Raw genomic sequence first — 6000 nt, 5'->3', positions numbered from 1 at the left:
CCCTGGAACTGGAGCTACAGACAATTGTGGGCTGTCATGTGAGTGCTGGGAACTGAACCCAGGTCCTTTGGAGGAGTATCTAGTGCTCTTAACCACTGAGCCATCTTTCCAGCCCCTGCCTTATTTCTTGGCATGCCAATTTGCATAGTGCAAAAATATACTTACCTCATGAGATGGTTATTGGCTTCAAATGAGACATTTGTATACAGATTGACTAAACATAGAGGCAGGTACATAGTAGGTACTTAGCAAACAACAGATGGTTAGAAAGTCCAAGATTTGCACAGCTGGTAGGTCTAAACCTGATAATGCGCTCTCCTTCCCAAAGAGAATACACAAAACCAAAGACGATCAGGTCAATGGTCCAGCCATGCAGAAGGCATGACAGCATATGGGGTGTGCCATCATCTTAACAGACACCCTGCTACACCAGAGAGCCACTCTGCTGAGTTATTAGCATAATCTTCCTTTGAAACTTCTGCTCATAGAGAATAGCACCGGCTTCAAGTTGGTAAATAAGCTCAAAGGAATTTAATTTGCCCTGTGAAGTGTGGCTAACACTGCTTTATCTCTCAGAGAAGACATACTGCCGCCTCCATAACATTCGTAATGAGGCCATTACCACCCGAGAGCTACTCCCTCCTGAGTTCTGACAGGGCTGCAGGCCGCACAGTCATGATTCATCTGTGAATCATGCTCTCTGTTTAGAAATCTTGGCGACTTCCTCCTTGTGCCCTGCTGTCTCTGTGGAAGGAAGAGGCACAGGAGGGAACTGAGGGGAGGGCGCCGGGATGTGAGGCTCGCCTCTGTATCCAGTAAAACCATTATCCTTCTTCATTTCCACTAGAGTACCTCCATTTCTGCATGGTATTTTATACTCAATTAGTTCCTGGAGATGTTGCCAGAGACTAATGTGTTCTGTGTGCATACTGAATAACCGCGGGGATTTTTTTAATGTTGTTATTTGTTTAGATCACACACACACACACACACACACACACACACACACACACATATATATATCAGACAGCAGTGATATATTAATTGTTCATTTGGAGCATAGAGTAACTAGCCTGAAACCATTATTCTTCAATTTGTTTCATCCATTCTTGACCCAAATGCTGTTTTGAAATGGGAAGGAAGCCAATGTGGTGTCAGTATTTGGAATCCATGCACTTATGAGAATGGTGAGTATTGGGGGTGAGGGGTGGGGTGTGGAGGGGAGGGGAGGGGGGAGGGTTGCTCCATATATTGCTGGGTATGGTGGCACACCCCCTTAATCCCAGCACTCAGGAGGAAGAGGCAGCTGGATCTCTGTAAATTTGAGTTTACATAATAATAAGTTTCACAGTTAGATTCCAGCCATAGTTAAACTGTGAGACACTGTCTAAAAAACAAAAACAAAACAACTGATTGGGGAGAGGGGTCATTAGATACTGAATTGTGTTGTTCTTTTATATAAAATAAAGAGAAATGATCATGGATGAGGTCATAATCTTTGTGAGCCTCCAAATACTGCAAACTGTATAAAACACACGGATTGGGATCAAAGTCCCTAGATCCTGACTGGCCCAGACGGCAAATGATTCCAATCGTTGCCTAGCCCCACTGCCTAGCAACAGAGGGTGTCATCACGCACTCTAATGCACGGACTGGGGTGATAAACACCGGAGGCTTGCTTGGAGACTGACCCATGGCCTCATGCCCAGTGGCTCCTCAGTAATACATTTGTCATGCCTTGGTTTTTGCACAGGTGCTAGCATTGAGTTTGAGGGGCCATGGGACTTGTGAGACCTCGTCTGAGTACTCTTCTGTGTCACTCTGTTTTAGAGGGCAGGGTTAGCTTCCTTGTCAACAGGAGTCAAAAAAAAATAAGGGGGTGGGTTGGGGAGTAGCTCAGTCAGTAAAGTGCAAGCTTGAATATCTGAGTTTGATTCCCGGTACCCATGAAAAAAGCTAGACATGGTAGTGCTCACGTGTAATTCCTGTGCTGGGAGATGGAGACAGGCAGATTCCCGGAGGCTCACTGACCATGCAGTCTAGAAGACACAGTAAGCTCCAGACTAATGAGACTAATGAGAGACCCTATCTCAAAAATAAGGTGGAGGCCGCCTGAGGGAGGGCATCCCAAGTTTACCTTTGGCCTTTACACATGCGCACACACGCACATACACACACTCCCAGGTTTCCTCTCTGAGACTCTCACAGTATCATTCTGGGTTCAATTATGATGCTGGGTTAAGTTTCCGGGAATGATTTCACTCTTTAAACAATTAGTGTCTTTTAAAGATCCAGACGTCTTTCTGACCCTGTCCCAAGGACTGACATGTCAGGGGTTCATCAGGTCTAGGTCATGTTTTGCCAGCTGCATGGGCCAGCAGCAGAGAGGAAAACACTTAGACCTGCAGTTCAGATGCTTGCGTTTTTATCTGTGGGAAACATGTATGCAAAGGCCTCAGATTATAAAAAAGCCCACCAGTGCATACGAGGTCAGAACACTCACTGTTTCTCTCTTGGGGACAGTTTCTTGGCATTGTCTTTTGGTTGTCTAGGTGGGTCTAATTGTTCCAAAGGCACAGCTGCATTAACCTGATTTGCCTGCAGAGAGAGAGAGAGAGAGAGAGAGAGAGAGAGAGAGAGAGAGAGAGAGACAGAGACAGAGACAGAGACAGAGACTACGAAGAAAAAGAAGAAAGGAAAACTCTATCTTCCAATGTCAGGGAACAATCTTCAGCTTCCTTCTTGTTTCTACCTTTGAATTTCAGGGAAGCCTGTAGACTTTCAACTCTTTTGGCGGCTGAGTAGAAAGCATTTTCCCTCCAGCCTCAGAGGCCGACTTTTGATACCTTTGAACTTATCTCAAAGAACAAAGACCATTCAGAACTGGCCTCCTCACTAGTGCTTTTAAGCATGTTCATAGCTCAGAGCTAAATGTGAAGAGGGAGGGGGAAGAAAGGCAATCTCTGCCGATTGTCCCTTTGTAGATCTGGGTGACCCTTTCCTGCAGGCTGATGAGGGGCGTTGCCAAGAAAACTTGGCTTCCGCCAGCCAAATTGCAGAGACATAACAGACTCGTTTTCCTGGCACTGAAGTAAATATTTCAACATTGATGTTGAAGGCGCCTGATCTCGGAGAAGCAGGAAGCTACTATTTTTAGTTGGGAAAAACATCAACATAAGATGAAGAGACCAGAGCTGAGACCAGTACTTACTTCAGGTTTCTTCAAGGTTAATAATGGCAAAGATACTCACCAAGCAATGGGCACAGTCCACTGGGCATTTTCTTTTTCTCCAGGCCTGGGAAACATAACAGACTGTGTTAAGGCTGCTAAGCATACTTTCCCCACTGAGCTACCGCCACGACCAGTTCTGGACATTGATGGAGTCCAGCAAGGAAACAAAGCTGCCCAAACCCAGCAAGGGCAGATGCTTCTGGAGATGATTTCATCTTGCGAGCTACTATCTTGAATCATGAGGCATGGCCCCTCCTGGATGCCCCAGTGTCTTCTGTGCAAATATGTGTGACTAAAGTATTCTATAGGTGCCATGGTCCTGTCAGTTGCTGACAACTGTCCCACAGCTGCCTGGTCCACCCTTCCTCTTCCACAGAAGGCCTTCTTGTGGCTTTGGAGGTCACCCTCAGCACACTCCTTCCAGGCTACTCATTTACCAAGTTACTTGCCAAGCCCAATTGCACACCTGTTAAAGTGCTCACACAGTAGATGGCTACTCTCAATTACTGCTGGTCACAGGAGACAACTGTGATGAAGAACAAAAACAGACTCCACTAGAAGCCACTGCTCTGTTTCCAATCGCCATGCTGCTCTCTTTCTCAACAACAGCACAGATACCATCCATATAGTCTGTTCTAAAACTCCATGGTAGATGGGATAATTTTTACAGTTTGGTGGCTGAGTGGGTGTCGCACAGGGCTCTGTGTCAGTTATAAGTGACAGGAAAGTAAATACTGTAGTCAACGATCATCAGGGAAAGTACCTTTGGGGGCTCAGTGGGAATCTTACCTGCTCTCACCTTTGACTGGAAATGTTAGGCAGTCCCACAGGAGTCAATGATACTGGGGAAATCAGGGCTCCCTCTTGGGGTTCTTAGTCTCATAATAAAGTAATTTAATGACAGACTGAAACAGAAGGTTGAGAACAATTTTATTAGAGTTTAAAAGAAAATCTCAGGCTGGCTCAGGGGTTAAAATGTACTGCTTTTGTAGAGGACCCCAGTTCAATGCCCAGCACCCCGGTTAGATAGTTTGCAACTGCCCCCTGGGAGATCTGATGCCTTTGAATAGCTGGGTCATCCTCATTCACATGCACACACTCACACACAGGTACATAGATATCACACACACAAATAAATAATAAGTAATGAGAATAAATCTTTAAAAAAGAAGACCTCAATAAGAACAACCCCTCATTCCCTGCCCAAAGCAGGAAAACTGTAAATCTTGGAAGCTTCTCAAAGAATGAGAAGAGAGGGAAAAAGGTAATATGTTAAGCCAGCATGGAGGGTCATCCATATGGCAGACGAGCAGCCAATGGTGGGGAGGCAAGCTTTAGAGAGAGGAAGCCCAGAGTCCCAGAAAGAGCATGCTCAGTTCTGCAGCATCTAAAGAAAGAGATAGAAGAGAAGAAATGGGAAAAGCTATGCCTTTTTGAGTGGAGACAAAGGTGGGCAAAGAAAACAGACCTTTTTTTATAGAGCTTGTAAGACTGTGGTAGGAGGTAGAAATTCTGTATTGCAGGAAAGGGCTAATTATTCCTCCCATCTCTTTAGTACGGCTTAGGGTGAGCTTGCCTTTGTAGGGGTGGCCCCTTAGCCAGGCTATCGGCCTGCCCAATTGAATGTTAGGTCTCTATGTAGGTCAGAGATTTCATTTCCTTGACCAGAAGGAAAGATCCCCCGTACCCCTTGGCCTTTTCCACTGCTCTGATATCACCATTGCACTTTGATGGTTATTCTACTTGTTGTAGTTGGGTTAAACATCTCAATTCTATTCAACAGCGAGATGATTCTCAGTTTCAAATACAGGAAGAAGAACAGTTCTTTTCCTCACAAGTGTCTCAGAACTGACTAGGATCCACAATCTTCCCTGATTGGCTCTGATAGAGTCATATGCCCTGTAGAAGAGTCATTTTATATTTCCAACAGTACAATCTGAGGGCTCAGCTCCCCATTTGCAGGAGTGTGTGTGTGTGTGTTCATGTTTCATTCTTCAGTTATCCTAGTGTTTGCATCTTTCTAACAACTGTGTAGTTGAACCTGCTTTCATAGATTTATGAAATCCTTCTTTAAGGATTTCATACAGTGAAATCCTTCTTTAAGATATTGCTCATTAAATGTATCAGATTGTTTGATTAAGTTTTGTAAGAACACTATATTTTTATGGCATTCTTTTTCTGACATTTGTTTCTCCCTTCTTCCTTCTTTCCTCCCTCCCTCCCTTCCTCCCTTCCTTCGCTGCTCTCTTTGTCTAATCCTACATAGCTCTGATTACATCTACCCCACCCTTACTCACACACGAACTCTTTCTTCTTTCTTCAGGTGCACATTTTGAAGAGCTGATATTTTAAATCACAATGAAGTTCAGTTAAGCAGATTTTTAATGATTTGCATTTTCGACACCTACTGAAGGTATGTATATGCTTACTTCAAGTTTGTGAAGATTTTTTAATGTTATCTTGCAGAATTTGATATTGTTTTCATTTCAGTTTATTTGGTACTATAATACAAAGATTAAAATTTATTTATCTGTACATCAATATCTGTCTTTCTATCTATCTATCTATCTATCATCTATCATCTATCTATCTTTACACTAATATCCCCAGCTCACTTTGCTAAAAAATACCTTGAATAAGATTGAAACCCTAGATAATTTTTAAAGATCTGAAAGCTCTAGCTTTTCTTTCCAACATATGATACAATGTCTTCTTTAAAAAGACCTGTACCAGTTTTCAAAGTTAGAAACTGACTAAAAAGGCACTCA

General features: G+C 43.6%; 1 long non-coding RNA gene across 2 annotated transcripts in view; it reads left to right on the top strand.

The window, feature by feature from the left end:
• The first annotated feature begins 705 nt into the window (after nucleotides 1–705).
• The window catches only part of LOC110339558, a 31144-nt gene continuing 25849 nt past the window's right edge, over nucleotides 706–6000 (top strand). Inside the window, exons 1-2 of one of the 2 annotated variants that reach the window (XR_005869934.1) lie at nucleotides 706–1187; nucleotides 5556–5645. This is a non-coding gene — a long non-coding RNA (uncharacterized LOC110339558). The remainder of the gene's footprint in view (nucleotides 1188–5555; nucleotides 5646–6000) is intronic. The other variant, XR_002381618.2, reaches the window with a different exon arrangement.

The sequence above is a fragment of the Mesocricetus auratus genome, unplaced genomic scaffold (assembly GCF_017639785.1).
Source record: "Mesocricetus auratus isolate SY011 unplaced genomic scaffold, BCM_Maur_2.0 Super-Scaffold_100020, whole genome shotgun sequence".
NCBI classification, from domain to species: domain Eukaryota; kingdom Metazoa; phylum Chordata; class Mammalia; order Rodentia; family Cricetidae; genus Mesocricetus; species Mesocricetus auratus.
This window is presented reverse-complemented; position numbering and strand designations above follow the sequence as displayed.